The sequence below is a fragment of the Delphinapterus leucas genome, chromosome 3 (genome assembly GCF_059928025.1).
Source record: "Delphinapterus leucas isolate spDelLeu-1000000601 "Yukka" chromosome 3, BTC_Dleu_Yukka2, whole genome shotgun sequence".
Classification (NCBI taxonomy): Eukaryota; Metazoa; Chordata; class Mammalia; order Artiodactyla; family Monodontidae; genus Delphinapterus; species Delphinapterus leucas.
The window spans coordinates 111,223,501-111,241,901 of record NC_143131.1 but is presented as its reverse complement, the minus strand read 5'-3'; the positions used below and the strand labels follow the sequence as shown (position 1 = coordinate 111,241,901).

At 43.2% G+C, this 18,401-nt stretch overlaps 1 pseudogene across 1 annotated transcript in view; it reads right to left on the bottom strand.

Moving 5' to 3' along the window:
* Positions 1-18,401, bottom strand: part of LOC149749640 (uncharacterized) — a 75,024-nt pseudogene that overhangs the window by 26,459 nt on the left and 30,164 nt on the right. The window contains exon 4 of the transcript XR_016392559.1: positions 11,643-11,683. The product of XR_016392559.1 is annotated as an uncharacterized LOC149749640 (transcript). The remainder of the gene's footprint in view (positions 1-11,642; positions 11,684-18,401) is intronic.

Genomic DNA, 18,401 nt, shown 5'->3' with positions numbered 1-18,401 from the left:
TGCTGAACATTCTACACTGCACAAGAGCTTCTGACAACAAAGAATTATTTGGCTCCAAATGTCAACATGCCAAAGCTGAGAAAGCCAGCTCTAGAGAAAAGAGTCTGACATTCAGAGGCTTGTTAATGAAAAGACTAGCTAGCTTCCTATAGTGATGCCCCAGTTGATAAGTTTTCCCCAAATACAGTTTAATTCAGCTATTCATTGCTTCATTCATAAATATCAATAGATTTTTTTTTTTTTTTTTTGCGGTACGCGGTCTCTCACCACTGTGGCCTCTCCCGTTGCGGAGCACAGGCTCCGGACGCGCAGGCTCAGCAGCCATGGCTCACGGGCCCAGCCGCTCCGCGGCATGTGGGATCCTCCTGGACCGGGGCACGAACCCGTGTCCCCTGCATCGGCAGGTGAACTCTCAACCACTGCACCACCAGGGAAGCCCCACAATAGATATTTTTGATATTTGAGGAAAGCTTCCAACAGGAAGGAGAGAGAGAAACCAAAAGAAGCCAGGTGGAAAAAAAGAATTTAGAGAATACAAGAATATTAAAACAAAACAAATAGACACATGAAAAATAAGTAATACCTTCAGAGAGATAAGCAGGAGACAGTATATCCATAAAACATGACTGTAATATTATGAAAAAGGAAAAATCAGAAACAAGAATGAGTACTTCTGTATTAAAAATATATAAGCCAAAAATATAAAAGCCAAAATTTTTAAAAATCAGTAGAAGGATTGCAAGATAAAGTCAAGGAAGGTGGGGTACCTCACCCTCTGAGACCAGAGGCACTGCCTGGGCCCCTTCTGTTCCACTGAGCCTAAGCCCCACCCCAAGCCTTTTCCAGGCCTGTGGGTCCTAAGCATAGACCATGCCTACCACCCAAACCCTGCCTCTGCTTAGGCCCCATCCTCCACAGCCAAGGCCTTTTCCACCTTTTTTTTTTTTTTTTTGCTTCTACTCTTTTTTACTATTGTGGTTCTGATTTACTTCCCAGTTGTTGCTTAACCTATACTTTTATATTCTTTCTAACATATCTGTTTCCTAGTCTAATTTTATTTTTTACTCTTTGTTATTGTTCTCCTTTTATTTTTTGCCACCCCGCATGGCTTGTGGGATCTTGGTTCATGTGCTGGGGGTCAAGCCGGGGGTTGGGTCAAAGCTCCTGTGGTGGGAGCTCCAGTCCAAACCACTGGACTAACAGAGAACCTCAGACCCCAGGGAATATTCATCAGAGTGAGGCCTCCTGGAGGTCCTCATCTCAGCACCAAGGCCCAGCTCTGCCCAACAGCCTACAAACTCCAGTGTTGGAAGCCTCAGGCCAAACAACCAGTAAGACAGAAACACAATCCCACCCATCAAAAAAAAAAAAAAAAAAAGAGAAAGCAAAAAAATATGTCACACACACACACAAAAAAATATGTCACAGATGAAGGAGCAAGGTAAAAACCTACAAAACCAAATAAATGAAGAGGAAATAGGCAACCTACCTGAAAAAGAATTCAGAGTAATGATAGTAAAGATGATCCAGAATCTCAGAAATAGAATGGAGGCACAGATTGAGAAAATACAAGAAATGTTTAATAAAGATCTAGAAGAACTAAAGAAGAAACAAACAGAGATGAACAACACAATAACTGAAATGAAAAATACACTAGAAGGAATCAATAACAGAATGACTGAGGCAGAATAATGAATAAGTGAGCTGGAAGACAAAATGGTGGAAATAACTGCCAAGGAGCAGAATAAAGAATGAAAAGAATTGAAGACAGTCTCAGAGACCTCTGGGATGACACTAAACACACGAATATTCAAATTATAGGGGTCCCAGAAGAAGAGAAAAAGAAAGGATCTGAGAAAATATTTGAAGAGATTATAGTGGAAAACTTCCCTAACATGGCAAAGGAAATAGACCTGAGTCCAGGAAGCACAGAGAGTCCCATACAGGATAAACCCTAGGAGAAACACACTAAGATACATATTAATCAAACTAACAAAAATTAAATTCAAAGAAAAAATATTAAAAGCAGCAAGGAAAAAAAACAAAAAATAACATGAAAAGGAATCCCCATAAGGTTATCAGCTGATTTTTCAGCAGAAACTCTGCAGGCCAGAAGGGAGTGGCAGGATATATTTAAAGTGATGAAAGAGGAAAACCTACAACCAAGATGACTCTAACTGGTAAAGATCTCATTCAGATTCAATGGACAGATCAAAAGCTTTTCAGACAAGCAAAAGCTAAGAGAATTCAGGACCACCAAACCAGCTTTACAACAAATGCTAAAGAAACTTCTCTAGGCGGGAAACACAAGAGAAGAAAAAGACCCACAGAAACAAACTCAAAACAATTAAGAAAATGGTAATAGGAACATACATATCGATAATAACCTTGAATGTAAATGGATTAAATGCCCCAACCAAAAGACACAGACTGGCTGAATGGATACAAAAACAAGACCCATATATAAGCTGTCTACAAGAGACCCACTTCAGACCTAGGGACACATAAAGGCTGAAAGCGAAGGGATGGAAAAAGATATTCCACGCAAATGGAAATCAAAAGAAAGCTGGAGTAGCAATACTCATATCAGATAAAATAGACTTTAAAATAAAGACTGTTACAAGGGATAAGGAAGGACACTACATAATGATCAAGGGATCAATCCAAGAAGATATAAAAATTATAAATGTTTATGAACCCAACATAGGAGTACCTCAATACATAAGGCAAATGCTAACAACCATGAAAGGGGAAATCGACTGTAACACAATAATAGTAGGGGACTTTAACACCCCATTTACACGGATGGACATAACATCCAAACAGAAAATAAATAAGGAAACAAAAGCTTTAAATGACACAATAGATCAGATAGATTTAATTGATATTTATAGAACATTCCACCCAAAAGTGGCAGAATACACTTTCTTCTCTGGAGCACATGGAACATTCGCCAGGATAGATCACATCTTGGGTCACAAATCAAGCCTTGGAAAATTTAAGAAAACTGAAATCGTATCAAGCATCTTTTCTGACCACAATGCTATGACATTGAAAATCAATTACAGGAAAAAAAACTGTAAAAAACACAAATACATGGAGGCTAAACAGTACGCTACTAAATGACCAAAAGGTCACTGAAGAAATCAAAAAAGAATAAAAAAATACATAGAAACAAATGACAATGAAAACACAATGACCCAAAACCTATGGGACGCAGCAAAAGCAGTTCTAAGAGGGAAGTTTATAGCAATTCAATCTCACCTCAAGAAACAAGAAAAATCTCAAATAAACAATCTAGCCCTACACCTAAAGCAACAAGAGAAAGAAGAACAAAGGAAACCCAAAGTCAGTAGAAGGAAAGAAATCATAAAGATCAGAGCAGAAATAAATGAAATAGAAACAAAGAAAACAATAGCAAAGATCAATAAAACTAAAAGCTGGTTCTTTCAACAGATAAACAAAATTGATAAACCCTTAGCCAGCCTCATCAAGAAAAAAAGGGAGGGACTTCCCTGCTGGTGCAGTGGTTAAGAATCCACCTGCCAATGCAGTGGACACAGGTTTGAGCCATGATCTGGGAAGATTCCACATACTGCGGAGCAACTTAGCCGGTGCGCCACAACTACTGAGCCTGTGCTCTAGATCTTGTGAGCCACAACTACTGAACCCGAATGCCACAACTACTGAGGCCCGTGTGCCCATACCCCGTGCTCTGCAACAAGAGAAGACACCCCAAAGAGAAGCTCGCTCACCACAATGAAGAGTAGCCCCTGCTCGCTGCAACGAGAGAAAGCCCACACGCAGCAATGAAGACCCAATGCAGCCAAAAATAAATAAATAAAGAAGAAAAGGGGGTGGATGCAAATCAATAAAATCAGAAATGAAAAAGGAGAAATCACAACTGACACCGCAGAAATACAAAGGATTTTAAGAGACTACTACAAACAACTATATGCCAATAAAATGGACAGCCACAAAGAAATGGACAAATTCTTGGAAAGGTACATTTTCCAAGACTGAACCAGGAAGAATTAGAAAATAGAAACAGACCTATCACAAGTAATGAAATTGAAACTGTAATTAAAAATCTTCCAACAAACAAAAGTCCAGGACCAGATGGCTTCACAGGCGAATTCTATCAAACATTTAGAGAAGAGCTAACACCAATCCTTCTCAAACTCTTCCAAAAAATTGCAGAGGGAGGAACACTCCCAAATTCGTTCTACAAAGCCACCATCACCCTGATACCAAAACCAGAAAAAGAGACCACAAAAAAAGAAAATTATAGACCAATATCACTGATGAACATAGATGCAAAAATCCTGAACAAAATACTAGCCAACAGAATCCAACAACATATTAAAAGGATCATACATCACAATCAAGTGGGATCTATCCCGGGGTGCAAGGATTCTTCAATGTATGCAAATAAATCAATACAATATACCATATTAACAAATTAAGGAGTCAAAATCATATGATCATCTCAACAGATGCAGAAAAAGCTTTTGACAAAATTCAACACCAATTTATGATAAAAAATACTCCACAAAATGGGCATAGGGGGAATCCACCTCAACATAATAAAGGCCATATATGTCAAACCCACAGCAAACATCATACTTCATTGTGAAACACTGAAAGTGTTTCCACTAATATCAGGAACAAGACAAGGATGTCCACTCTTAGTCAACATAGTTTTAGAAGTCCTAGCCACGGCAATCAGAGAAGAAAAAGAAATAAAAGGTATACAAATTGGAAAAGAAGAAGTAAAACTGTCACTGTTTGAAGATGACATGATAGTATACATAGAAAATCCTAAAGATGCCATGCCACCAGAAAACTACTAGAACTAACCAATGAATTTGGTAAGGTTGCAGGATACAAAATTAATGCACAGAAATCTCTGGCATTCGTATACACTAACAGTGAAAAATCAGAAAGAGAAATTAAGGAAACAATCCCATTTACCATGGCAACTAAAAGAATAAAATACCTAGGAATAAACCTACCTAAGGAGGAGAAAGACTTGTACTCAGAAAACTGTAAAATACTGATGAAAGAAATCAAAGATGACATAAACAGATGGAGAAATATACCATGTTCTTGGACTGGAAGAATCAATATTGTGAAAATGACTATACTACCCAAAGCAATCTACAGATTCAATGCAATCCCTATCAAACTACCAATGGCATTCTTCACAGAATTAGAACAAAAAATTTTACAATTCGTATGGAAACACAAAAGACCCTAAAGAGCCAAAGCAATCTTGAGAAAGAAAAATGGAGCTGGAGGAATCAGGCTCCCCAACTTCAAACTATACTATAAAGTTACAGTAATCAAGACAGTATTGTACTGGCACAAAAACAGAATTATAGATCAATGGTATAGGCTAGAAAGCCCAGAGATAAACCCACACACATAAGGTCACCTAATTTACAACAAAGGAGACAAGAACATACAATGGAGAAAAAACAGCCTCTTCAATAATGGTGCTGGGAAAACTGGACAGCTACATGTAAGAGAATGAAATTAGAACACTACCTAACACCATACACAAAAATAAACTCCAAATGGATTAAAGACCTAAATGTAAGACTAGGTACTATAAAACTCTTAGAGGAAAACATAGGAAGAACACTCTTTGACATAAACCACAGCAAGATCTTTTTTGACTCTCCTCCTAGAGTAATGAAAATTAAAACAAAAATAAACAAATGGGACCTAATGAAACTTAAAAGCTTTTGTACAGCAAAGGAAACCATAAACAAGATGAAAAGACAACCCTCAGAATGGGAGAAAATATTTGCAAATGAAACAACGGACAAAGGATTAATCTCCAAAATATACGAACAGCTCATGGAGCTCAATATCAAAAAAACAAACAACCCAATTAAAAAATGGATGGGGCTTCCCTGGTGGCACAGTGGTTGAGAGTCCACCTGCCGATGCAGGGCACACGGGTTCGTGCCCTGGTCCGGGAAGATCCCACATGCTGCAGAGCAGCTAGGCCCGTGAGCCATGGCCACTGAGCCTGCACATCCGGAGCCTGTGCTCCGCAACGGGAGAGGCCACAACAGTGAGAGGCCCGCGAACAGCAAAAAAAAAAAAAAAAAAAAATGGATGGAAGACCTAAATAGACATTTCACCAAAGAAGACATACAGATGGCCAAGAGGCACATGAAAAGATGCTCAGCATCACTAACTATTAGAGAAATGCAAATCAAAACTACAATGAGGTATCACCTCACACCAGTCAGAATGTCCATCGTCAAAAAATCTACAAATAATAAATGCTGGAAAGCGTGTGGTGAAAAGGGAACCCTCCTGCACTGTTGGTGGGAATGTAAATTGATACAACCACTATGGAGAACAATATGGAGATTCCTTAAAAAACTAAAAATAGAAGTACCATATGACCTAGCAGTCCCACTACTGGGCATATACCCTGAGAAAACCATAATTCAAAGAGTCATGTACCCCAATGTTCACTGCAGCACTACTTACAATAGCCAGGACATGGAACCAACCTAAATGTCCATCGACAGGTGAATGGATAAAGAAGATGTGGCACATATATACAATGGAGTATTACTCAGCCATAAAAGAAATGAAATTGAGTTATTTGTAGTGAGGTGGGTGGACCTAGAGTATGTCATACAGAGTGAAGTAAGTCAGAAAGAGAAAAAGAAATACCATATGCTAACGCATATATATGGAATCTAAAAAAGAAAAAAAAGTTACTGATGAACCTAGTGGCAAGGGCAGGAATAAAGACGTAGACATAGAGAATGGACTTGAGGACACGGGGTGGGGAGGGGGAAGCTGGGGCAAAGTGAGAGTAGCATCAACATACATACACTACCAAATGTAGAATAGATAGCTAGTGGGAAGCAGCAGCATAGCCCAGGGAGATTAGCTGGGTCTTTGCGAGGACCTAGAGGGGTGGGGTAGGGAGGGTGGGAGGGAGGCTCAAGAGGGAGGGGATATGGGGATACATGCATGCTTATGGCTGATTCACTTGGTTGAACAACAGACGCTAACAGAGTATTGTGAAGCAATTATACTCCAACAAAGATGTATTAAAAAAAAAAAAAAGACTGGCTTCCTTCCTAAAGTGATGCCCCAGTTGATAAGTTTTCCCAAATACAGTTTAATTCAGCTTTTTATTGCTTCATTCATAAATATCAATAGATATTTTTGATGTTTGAGGAAAGCCTCCAACAGGAAGGAGAGAGAGAAAACAAACAAAAAGAAGCCGGGGGAAGAAAAGACAATTTAGAGAGAATACAAGAATATTAAAACAAAACTAATAGACACAGGAAAAATAAGTAATACCTTCGGAGAGAAAAGCGGCAGATGGTATATCCATAAAACAAGACTGTAATATTATGATAAAGGAAAAATCAGAAACAAGAATGAGTACTTGTATATTAAAAATATACAAGCCAAGGGCTTCCCTGAGAAGAGAAATATCAAGGCCAAAAAACAATAAATTTTAAGATAGAAACTGAAGAGATTTGCTGAAGTATCTGAATTAAAATTTGGCACATCAGGGCTTCCCTGGTGGCGCAGTGGTTAAGAATCTGCCTGCCAATGCAGGGGACACGGGTTCGAGCCCTGGTCCGGGAAGATCCCACATGCCATGAAGCAACTAAGCCCCTGCACCACAACTACTGAGCCTGCGCTCTAGAGCCCGTGAGCCACAACTACTGAGCCTGTGCTCCAGAGCCTGTGCGCCACAACTACTGAAGCCCACGCACCTAAAGCCCATGCTCTGCAACAAGAGAAGCCACCGCAACGAAGAGTAGCCCCGCTCACTGCAACTAGAGAAAGCCCGCGAGCAGCAACAAAGACCCAATGCAGCCAAAAATAAATAAATAAAATAAATAAATTTATTAAAAAAAATATATATATATACAAGCCAAAAATATAAAAGCCCAAATTAAAAAATGTCAATAGAAGGATTGGAAGATAAAGGCAAGGAAGTTTTTCCAGGAAAGTAGACCCAAAAGGCAAAGGGAGGGTAAATAAAAAATAAAACATAAGAAAACTAGATGATTAACCCAGTAGGTTCAACAGATAAAACAGAGGGGAGAAAATTATCAAAGAATTAATATAATTTTTTTCCAGAACTCAAGGACGGACACATAACACACTACTTAGCACAGCAGCGAAGAATGTCTACGTTCACTATGTATTAAGTTAACCAAAAATCGCGTTAGTCTTACTGGAAGGATGGAGGGAGGAGAACTAGAGGTGGTTTTGTAGGTGAGCTCAATTCTATCTACCACAGCAAGCCCACAGAGGTCTAAAATTGGTAAATCAAGAAATAACAACATAAACAGAAATAGAAACTAATAAAAGGGTTGAAAGGGGCTCCATTTGAAGAGAGTGAGACAGAGAAAGGTCAAGAGGGGACTTTTATTATAAACCTCTCTATTTTATTTAAACCATATGCATGCATTATTTTGATAAATTTGGTAAAATAAAAATTAACTAAAAATGAGTCCAATAAAAAAAACTGCAGTGTGATGGAATTAAATTATTTGGAAAATTCACTTATATGGATAAGCCATGCCCCAAGAATGCTCAATAAACTGGCATAAGCAGCATACACCTCATTAATGTGGAAAAATGTTTCCTGATGTCACTGGCCAGCGGGCAGTTGGCGGGTGCAGGTGGGGATGCGAGATGGCACAGCAGCCCTTTGGTAGTCACAGGATCCCTTTCCCAGCAGGTTGTATTTGCTTGGGAGATCCTGCCCTTGCGTATGGATCCTACCAGGATGCCAAAGATGGGAATTCACTAGGATTCCCTGCCTTTCCTCCTCTGGACACAGACAAGATGCTGGGTTTCTGAGAGTGGGTGAAGAGCTGAACCCAGGGCTGGAGCTACAGGGCCGCTCCCTGGAAATGCCGGAGTCAGGCTCTCTCACCAGTCAAAAGTGGCTGCACACCCTCATGGTCATCTGACGGGTCACCGTATCTCCTACCAGAAACTCCCCCAGGAGGGGCCAAAGTGGGGAACATGCTTGGGAGGCCTTGAGCCTGACCTCTGAGGTGCATCTCCTTGGGCACCAGCCCTCAGGCCTAATCATCCTTTTCCTTCTTTTCCTTCACCCACTGCCTATTCTCCCTCTCCACACACCCCCAACCCCTACCTCAGTCCTCAGGAGCTTTGCCCTGGGGGCTGCTCTGTTGGCTTGCCTGCAATTTTTTTTTTTAACCTTTTCAATTGTTACTTCCTTTTTAAAAACTACATCATCATTATTTAAGTGTGGATGAAAAATGCCTCCTGCCATATCAGCAAGCAAAGGATGCTGCAGCCATCAAGCCATCAGCCACTAACAAGGCCCCCAACAGTGAGCGTGAGTGAACTCAGGAAGGGAAAGAAAGAATACTGCCCTTAGACAGCTAAGGTGCATATCAAGGGAATGATTTCAGTGAGCACAGACTCTTGCATCTTCCCATACACAGAAAAGCACTGAATTCATTAACTTGAGATGTCTGGTTTTCTTTAATTAACAGTAATCTTTTGATGTTCCGACTACCTGGTCTTTGTTGCAAAACTCCTTCCTTTATATCCTGGCTCCTCCCTTACCTTACCCTCTTTGAAACAGTCCCTCAGAGCTATCTGAGAGGCTGCCTCCCGGGCTTGAAGTTCTCAGAAGGTCCACCGAATAAAATGTAATTCTCAATTTTTAGGCTGTGCATTTTTTTTCAGTCAACATAAGTAATATGTATTCCTTGTAGAAAAATTGTAAAATATTGAAAATCACCCATAATTCCAGTCAGCCAAATAAAACCAATATTTGTCTATGAATTTCCAGAATGTTTCCAGGCTTCCTCACAGGTACCCGGTAAAAATACTACTGGTCCACATCTTATCTGGGTACCCACTGCTGAGCACTCACCACATGCCAGACCCTGAGCTGGGCCTTTAGAGGTGTTAATCCCACCAAATCCTCACAACTGTGTGAGGCAGGCATTATTATGCCCATTTTACAGGCAGGAAGCAGAGGCTAGGGAGATCATATCACTTGCCTGTGTCCTCATGTTGGTTAAGAGACAGATCTGGATTTCAACCCTCCAGGCTGAGTACAAAGCTACTTTCCTTGCATGTTTCTTTAAGATTTTTCCATTTTTCTTTTTCTTTCTGTTGGGCTGCACCTCACGGGCCTACAAGGCCTGCACTTGCCCAGCTTCAAGACCGAATAAAGAGCCTGGAGTCAGCGACAGAGACATCAATGATTTAATGGATAGGGGGACCTTACACGTGTGAAGCAAGGTCCTGGAGCGACACCCCACTGTGTGACGGTGGACAGGACAAGGCAGCAGTCTTCGCTCCCAGAGGGAAGGGGAGATTGCCAGTTATAGGGGCAACTGACGTCAGGTTACCAGGGAAACTAGCAGAGGGGCACGCCCCTCACCACCTCTTTGATAAGAACTATCAACTTGCCCAGGGCAAGTATGTAGGAAGGTCAGTCATGTGAGTACGGTAGGTGTAGGTGAAAGCAGGCACTGATTGAGCAGGGAATGTACAGAGAACAAGAGAATAGCCATCCTGAGTAGCCTGACCATACTCTTCCCTCCTTCCTTCCTTCCTTCCTTCCTTCCTTCCTCCCTCCCTCCCTCCCTCCCTCCCTCCCTCCCTTCCTTCCTTCCTCCCTCCCTCCCTCCCTCCCTCCTTCTCTCTCTTTCTTTCTTTTTCTTTTTCTTTCTCTCTTTCTCTTTCTTTCCTCCCTTCCTTCCTTCCTTCTTTCTTTCTAACTAAGCAATATATGCAAACATCTTTCTTGTCAATAAATATACACGTAGATCATCCTGCTGCATGACGTGCCTGTGAGTGGATATGCTAGAGTTTAAATAACCAACTCCTTTTGCAGGGCTTTCTAATGTTTCCTTTTTTTTCTATTATAAACAATGCAGTTATAAATATCTTTGTTCATACATTTCTGCAAAAATGTGGTTATTTTCGTAGGATAAATTCCAGAAGGTGGAATTGCTTGGACAAAGGCTAGACACATTTTTAAAAGCTGCCCCTTTTCCAATCACATCAGCAGTATACATCATTGCATGTTCCCCCACATCCATTATTTACTGAGTATTTTCACTTTTTAAAATTTGGACTGTGATTTAACACAGAAACAGAGACCCCCTATGCTGGAAGCATCCTAGTGTATTCCTCTAGATTTAGAACCAAACCAACCTTGCTTAAAAAAAAAAAAAAAAGCCCAAACACTCTGCCAAGGCCTGCTCTGATTTCAGCAGGCAGGGCAGAACCTCCAGAAAGAGCAAGGAAGGGGAGAGGCCTGGAGGGAGGAAAGCAGAGGAGGAGGGCCAGGCTGTGGGCCCACAACTGACTGGCATGGGGGAGGTCGCCAGGTTTTCCCAAGGGAAGCACTGTCTTCCTGGGTCTGAAGACCTGACAGCCAGCTCTGATGATCCACTCCTCGATACTGAGCTGTACCTCACTGTCCCTAGCACTCACCCTCTAATGCGAGTTCCCGGACCTTCACTTTATTCGGCTGCCAGTTGCCAACACATTCAGCACTCTGGGTCTTCCTTGAATACCTTTCAAGGCCTCTTAGGTTGGGAAGTTCTAAACTAGACACAGTCTTATTGTTCTTTTACCTTGATGTTGTTTTCCTTCAATAGGCTGCTAACTCTGGCATCTGGAGGGAAAAAGGAAAGTAAGCGATTGCGATTGCGCAGAGCACTGAGGGGGAGCCTTGGGGCAAAGCCAACCTGAATGGAAGCTGAGTGATGAGTGCTCACCAGTGGCAAGTTCTTCACAAGCCACTGAAGTGTGAGTTGGCTGCATGCTGGCCAAGGCAGAAACAGGCCCCTGACGTCCACACAGGGGCCTTCTCCCGCTTGGGGCAGTTCCTTCTCACTTGGCTTGTTAATGCTCCTATGCTGGCAGAAACCCAATGCTCTTTCCCCTTGTCTCAAGGCCTTGTATAAACAGTAAATGGTTCTGTCATACATTTTTTTTTTTTGGCCGCACCATGCAGCATGTGGGATCTTAATTCCCCGACCAGGGATCGAACCTGTGCCCCCTACAGTGGAAGCGCAGAGTCTTAACCACTGGACCACCAGGGAAGTCCCTGTCATACATTTTTATTGATATGTCCATCCATCAAATATTTACTGAGTACCTACCACATGCCAGGCACTGTCCTTGGGCTCTGGGGATACAGTAGTAGACAAAACAGACAAAAAACCTGCCCTTGTGGAACTTGATGTCTATTGGGGGACACCAACAACCCACCAACCAATCAACCAAATAAATAAGTTAATTAAATAGTAGTCAGAAGAGTTAACTGCTCTGGAGGAAAAATAAAGCAAAAGATGGCAGAAGGAAATGTTGGAGGAGAAGGTGGGAAGGAGTACTGAAACTGTAAATAGTGTGGCCAGGGAAGCCCAGACATCTGAGAAGATGACTTATGAACAAAGCCTGAAAGAAATGAGGACATGAACCCTGAGAATTAGTGGGGAAGAAGCTTCCCAGGTAGAGTCAACAGCATATGCAAAGGCCTGAAGGTGAGAGCCTGCCTGACACAGTAAAGATCAGAGAGGAGGGGAGTGTGACCAGAGTAGAATGAATGAAGGGGAAGTAAGAGAGGGGATCCTAGAGGTAGTGAGAGGCTCCAGGGTGCAGGGCATTAAAGTTCATCACGGATTGAACTGGAGCTTTGACTCAAAATGGGAGCCACTGGAAAGTTGTACACAGAGAAGTGACATGATGTGACTCCCACTTTAATAAGGTCACTCTGGATGTTGTGTTGAGAGTAAACTGGGGAGCATAGGCCAAACCAGTTGGGAGGATACTGCAGAAATCCTGGCAAGAGACAATGGTGGCTTGGACTAGAGAGACTGCATGGGGGCTGTTGAGATCTAGGCAGATTCCAGAAAGTGGAGCCAGCAGGATTTGCTCATGGATTTGGAAGTGAGATATGAAACAAAGGAGTCAAAGAGGACTCTGAGATTTTTGGCCTGAGCAAATGGGAGGATGGAATAGCCATTATTTGAATGCAGAAGCCGGATGATGGAGCATGTTTGGCGGGGAGATAAGGAACTCAATTTTGGACATGTTAAGTATAAGATGACTTTTAGACACTCAAGTGGAGAGGCCTGGAGGCAGGTGGATATATGAGTCTGGAGTTCAGGGGAGAGGTCCAGGCTGGAAATGAAGATTTGCGAGCGCTCAGCATGTAGCTCTTATAAAGCCATGATATTAGAGGAGATCACCAAGGGGGGGACTGTCAATAGAGAAGCTGCCCTCAGTCCATGAGGACTGAGCCCCCATTCAATTGCTCAGCAAAGGAGACTAAGAAGGAGTAGCAAGTACAATAGGAAGGAAACCAGGAGAAAGGGTTTCAAGGAGATGGAGCAGTTCACTGTGATAGGTCAAGTCATATGAGGACAGAGAGTTAATAACTGGATTTACTGTCTTGGAGTCATAGGTGATCTTGGCCAAGGGCAGATTCAGTAGAATGGCTGGGATGAGAACCCGACTGGAACAGGTTCAAAAGAGAGGAGCTCAAGTCGTGAGCTAGAGGACAGAGTGGGCTGGCAGCCATAGGAGCTCCGGAAGCAAAGGGGAAAGGGACGATCAGATAAACTGCTTCTAGCTTCACTTCTCTCATTTATAAACTGTGAAGCACAAAGTTGGCACTTCCACAACACATGTAACCATCTGGCAGCTGTTGCTACCAAGCTGGACCAGCTCCCCTACGTTGCTGAGCTTCAACCAGTTCTGGCCCCAGGAGATAGTAATCAGCTTGTCTCTAGACTCCCAAGAAGTTATTCCCGTTTTCTCAAGGTCACCAGTAGCCTTAGGATCAATGCCCACAACTTCAGAGGGCTGCTGAACAGGCCTCATATAAACCAAGATCTCACTTGGGTCTCTTCTCCTGATCGGAAGTCAGAGGGAACAAGACAGGCTGGGTTCCTGCTCTCATGGAGTCTGCTTTCTGGTGGAGAAGAGGAATAATCACCTAACAATAGATGAGCAGGCAGGTCACTGCAGACGTAGGTAAGTGCAATGAAGACAATAAAATGGGGTGAAAGAGGGAGAGAGAACGTGGGAGGGGCCTCCTTCAGCCAGGGTGTGTGGTCAGATGGCCTCTCTGGGAGATGACACTTCAGATGAGACCTGGAGGATGGTGCCCAGCTAATTCCCCTCAAGCTGTCCCCCATCCCACACTGCTCTTGAGCTTGCAAATCTCTCAAGGTAGGATAGGGCCTGGGGCCAGCTAGGTATAGGCCCAAAAAGAGATATTCTCTTCTCTCTCTAATATATATTGTAGGGATTTTCTCCATGATTAGAAAATACATGATTTTTCACTGAAAGATTTGGAAAATATTGAAAACAGAAGTTACTTACAATTCCACTACCCAGAGACAGCTACTATTCACATTTGGTGTGCATCTTTCTAGACATATTTCTATGCACATATAGACAAATGTTTAAAAGATGGGATCATGTTGTACATTCTGTTTTGTGTACATTGTTTTAGTCATGAATTCTGACTAAATCTATTATAAGCATTCATCATATAATTTTCTTCTACATGATGATTTTTAATGGCTACATAGTATTTTACTGAAGGTATACTTTTACCATATTTTATTTAATTCCCAAACATTGGCCATTTAGATTGTTTCCAAGTGACTGCTACTATGAGTAAATACGATAATGAATAATCCTATATGTATCTTTTTTCTTTAGTCGGGGAGGCTTGCAAATCTCTGATTGTTTCCTTGGGTTAAAAGAAAATGTCACTGCCCAGTGGGAGTGCCACAGGTCTCACGGCATCTAGAGGCAGCCTGAGGCTGAGGGCAGAGCTGACCCATGAACCCAAGGGGCCCAGAGTTCACTCAGATGCCAAAGTCTGATTTAATCCTCTGACATACCCCAGTCCTGAGTTTTGCTCCCTGGAGGGCCTGAGGAGTAGGAAAACAATAGACCCTCCCAAAAGCCAAGGGAAATTCAAAGGGATTCCCCACCTGAGCCAGGAAGAGGGTGTCACTGTCTGACCTGAGCACAGACAGCTACCCCTATCCTCTCTTGAAATCCCCTTGGGGAAGCTCATCCCTCCATCCCTCCCTGGGGTAAATATCTGAGTGGTTAGGCAGTCAATCTTTCTTTGGGGCAGGGATACTGGGGAGTGACTGTGAAATAGAGGGTTCTACAGAAATAGCAGCTCCTCTCTTATCCCTGATCCAGCCTTGCTCCTGAATCCTTGAATTCCCCAGAGGGGCTGGCAGGAACATTTTATGCCTCCCCATGTGAAGAATGTCCTCAGGGACAGTGAGTTCTGGGGTGAGTGGGAAAAGCACAAGCCCAGGAGGTCACTAGACCTGGGTTTGAATCCCAGCTCTGGCACATTCCAGCCTCATCTTGGGCAAGTGACTTTTCCTGTGGAATGCAAGCTCCATGAGGGAGGGACTTGCATATCTTTTGTTTACTGTTTTATCTGCAACATTTAGCACATAGTAGGTGCTCAGTAAATACTATGCCAGGTCAATGATGAGCCTTTCTGAGCCTCTGTTTGCTTATCTGTAAAATGGGAATGATAATACCTTCTCACAGGCTTGTTGTGAATTAAAAAATAAAACACCGGTAAAATACTTGACAGTGTCCGGTATTCAAAGAAACACTAGAGGCCAAAGCCCTGGAGAGTTGCTTCCACCATGCCCTGACCCTGGCACTGACATGAAGCTCCGCAGTTTCCCCTTGTTAGAACTGTTTGCCTTTATTCTGCTCACTACTGCACCCCAAACATGCCTCTGGTGTGGTACACATCACACTGTGTGTGTGCTTTTCCAACTACCCCATTAGACTTCAGGGCAGTTTAAGGACAAGAATTTTGTCTGTACCCTCTGGTCTCTGAACAACACTACGAAGTAAGCAAGGTCCTTATTCCCATTCTACAGATGAGGAAACTGAGGTTAGAGAAAGGTTAGGTGCCTTGCCCTAAACAAACAGGGAGTGGCAGAGCAAGATCTAAACCTGCTTCTGACTTCTGGGCCCCTATCCTCTTTTAGGTGACTCTCTTGCAAATAGGAGTGGGGATGAGGAGGAAGCAATCCAGTTACCATGTCCCCAAGGGAAAAGTCAGGCAGAGCTCAGCCTGACTGAGGAATAAGTTCCTCGGGGAGTTGGAGAGTTGTCAGGGCACCAGCAGTCACCTGAGCCCCCTCTCATCTTCCTGTGGATCATCATGCATGCAACAGCTGCAACCCCCAGAGGCCTATGGTTTTGCTGCTCTGGGACAGGCTGATGCAAAGGTGGGGCCCCCAGGCACCATCTTTCAATGTGGAACCCAGCCAGCAAGGGGACTTAGGTTTCCTTAGCCCAGAGTTGATGGTCATAGACCCAGCAGCAGGGGTGGGAGCTGTAGGGCACCTGTTCAGGGCTGGCCTATCTTCAGCTATGGGGCAGGAAGAGTTCCGTATCAGACCACAAGCATCTTGATTTACTCATCTCTGTGACCCCAGGATCCTACTGAATGAGACCCCCAGCCTCCAACAATGGGGTGTAAGGGAGAGGAAGGAGCTAGACCTAAACCAGGCATGTGGAGGGAGTAAACAAGGGACCAGGTAGGAGGGTTTTTAATGACCAAGAATGACCTCTGTCTCTCCTCCCCCTTATTAAATTATACGTTTATGGAGGGCAGGTCTGTGGCTGATTCATCTGCGTCTCGACCACACCCAGTAGATTACTTCACAGAGGGATGGTATTCAGTAAGTGTAGTTTATTGGAGGTATAACTGGAAGCCAGTGTATAGGATGACAGATGGCATCTGCTCTATGTGCCTGGGTCATCCCAGAAAGGGCAGTCCTGCTAGTCCGGTGTCCTGACAAGAATGGCCCCAGGGAAGGGCAGGGACTCTTCATCTGGCCATTCACCGCATGTGCCTCCCTCCTCAAATCCCACCCAGGTGACTAATTCTCCCTTCCTTAGCCAAAGAAATACCATTTGGGGAAAATCTCCTGGCTCTCTGTGTCTCCCTGGCGATAGAAACAGACTGGGTGTGTGGTGTAACATCCTTGTCCTTGGGAATCTGGAGGGCTGTGGGCCATGCGAAAGAAATATTCAGAGCAATTATATCTTTATTGAAAGTAAAAGTGCTGCTTCTGTCTGAATGGTCAGATGGGCGGGTTCTTTTTCCACCTGCCATCCCCACAGCATGTATGTGTTGCATGGCTACAAATAATTCTGATGTTGCATATTTAAAATAATGCCTTTCTTCAATCCTTGTTTGTCCATCAGTGTAAACTGTATTGCCCTCTGCAGGTGTGCTGTATGCAGGGCTTGTCTCTATAAGGCCAAACTCAGTATGCATTTATCACCTGCACATCTGTATAGCCTTAAGCCTCAGGCTGAGGGTACCTAGACCCTACAGTGGGACATCCTGGAAACCAGATATTACACATGTCTAAACATGTGGCCCTAAATTAAGTCTATAGGATTAGGTCTAAATTTCTCAGCAGCCAAAGGCCTCCAGGCCATGGCCCACTTCACCTGCCCACACCCCCCTCCCATCTTGCACTTCACTTACCTAACAGTGTGGCTCAAGTGAGATGCAATTGCCTGGACCAGCCAGCTGTGACTTAAACCAGTGGGTCCCAAAGTGTGGTTCCCAGACCAGCAGCATCAGCATCGGCATCACCTGACACTTGCTAGAAATGCAAATTCTCAGGTCCCACCCTAGAGCTACTGAACCAGAATCTCTGGGTGGGGCGCTGCTGCTTGTGTTTTCACAGGTCCTCCAGATAATTCTGACACACACTAAAGTCTGAGAACCAACTGGTTATGCCATTCCCTAAGCCTGGGTTGCCCTTCTCAGGCCTTTCCTGCTTGTTGTCATTTCAACCACTTTTCAAAGTTCAGCTCCATATTATCCCTCTCAGGAAGCCCTCCTGTCCCCTGAGCACCTATGAATCTCTCTTTCTGAATCCCACAGCCCTTTTGCCATCCCCATCCCCATTAAGGTAAAAGGGATTCGTTTCTGCTTCTTTCTTTACTGTGTATTTTCTGCTTCATTTTACAGCAAGCTGTGAGCATTTGCTAACTGCCTCCCAGACTGATTTCACCCTAACGCACACATAAACATTACTCTGAAAAACACCTTCAGGAGTAAAGGCCACGTCTTACTTCACTCACTCTGTCAACAAACATCTATTGAGCACCTGCTATATGTGGCAGGGCTCTGGAATTTCAGAGATAAAAGGTGTGGTCCTATCCTCCAGGAGAACAGGTTCATATAATATGTACTTTTTTGGTGTCCCGCTTCTTTTACTCAACATGTCTGAGATTCATCTGTGTTGCTATATGTCAGCATAGTTTGTTCTTTTTTAAATTGCTGTGGTGTATTCCAT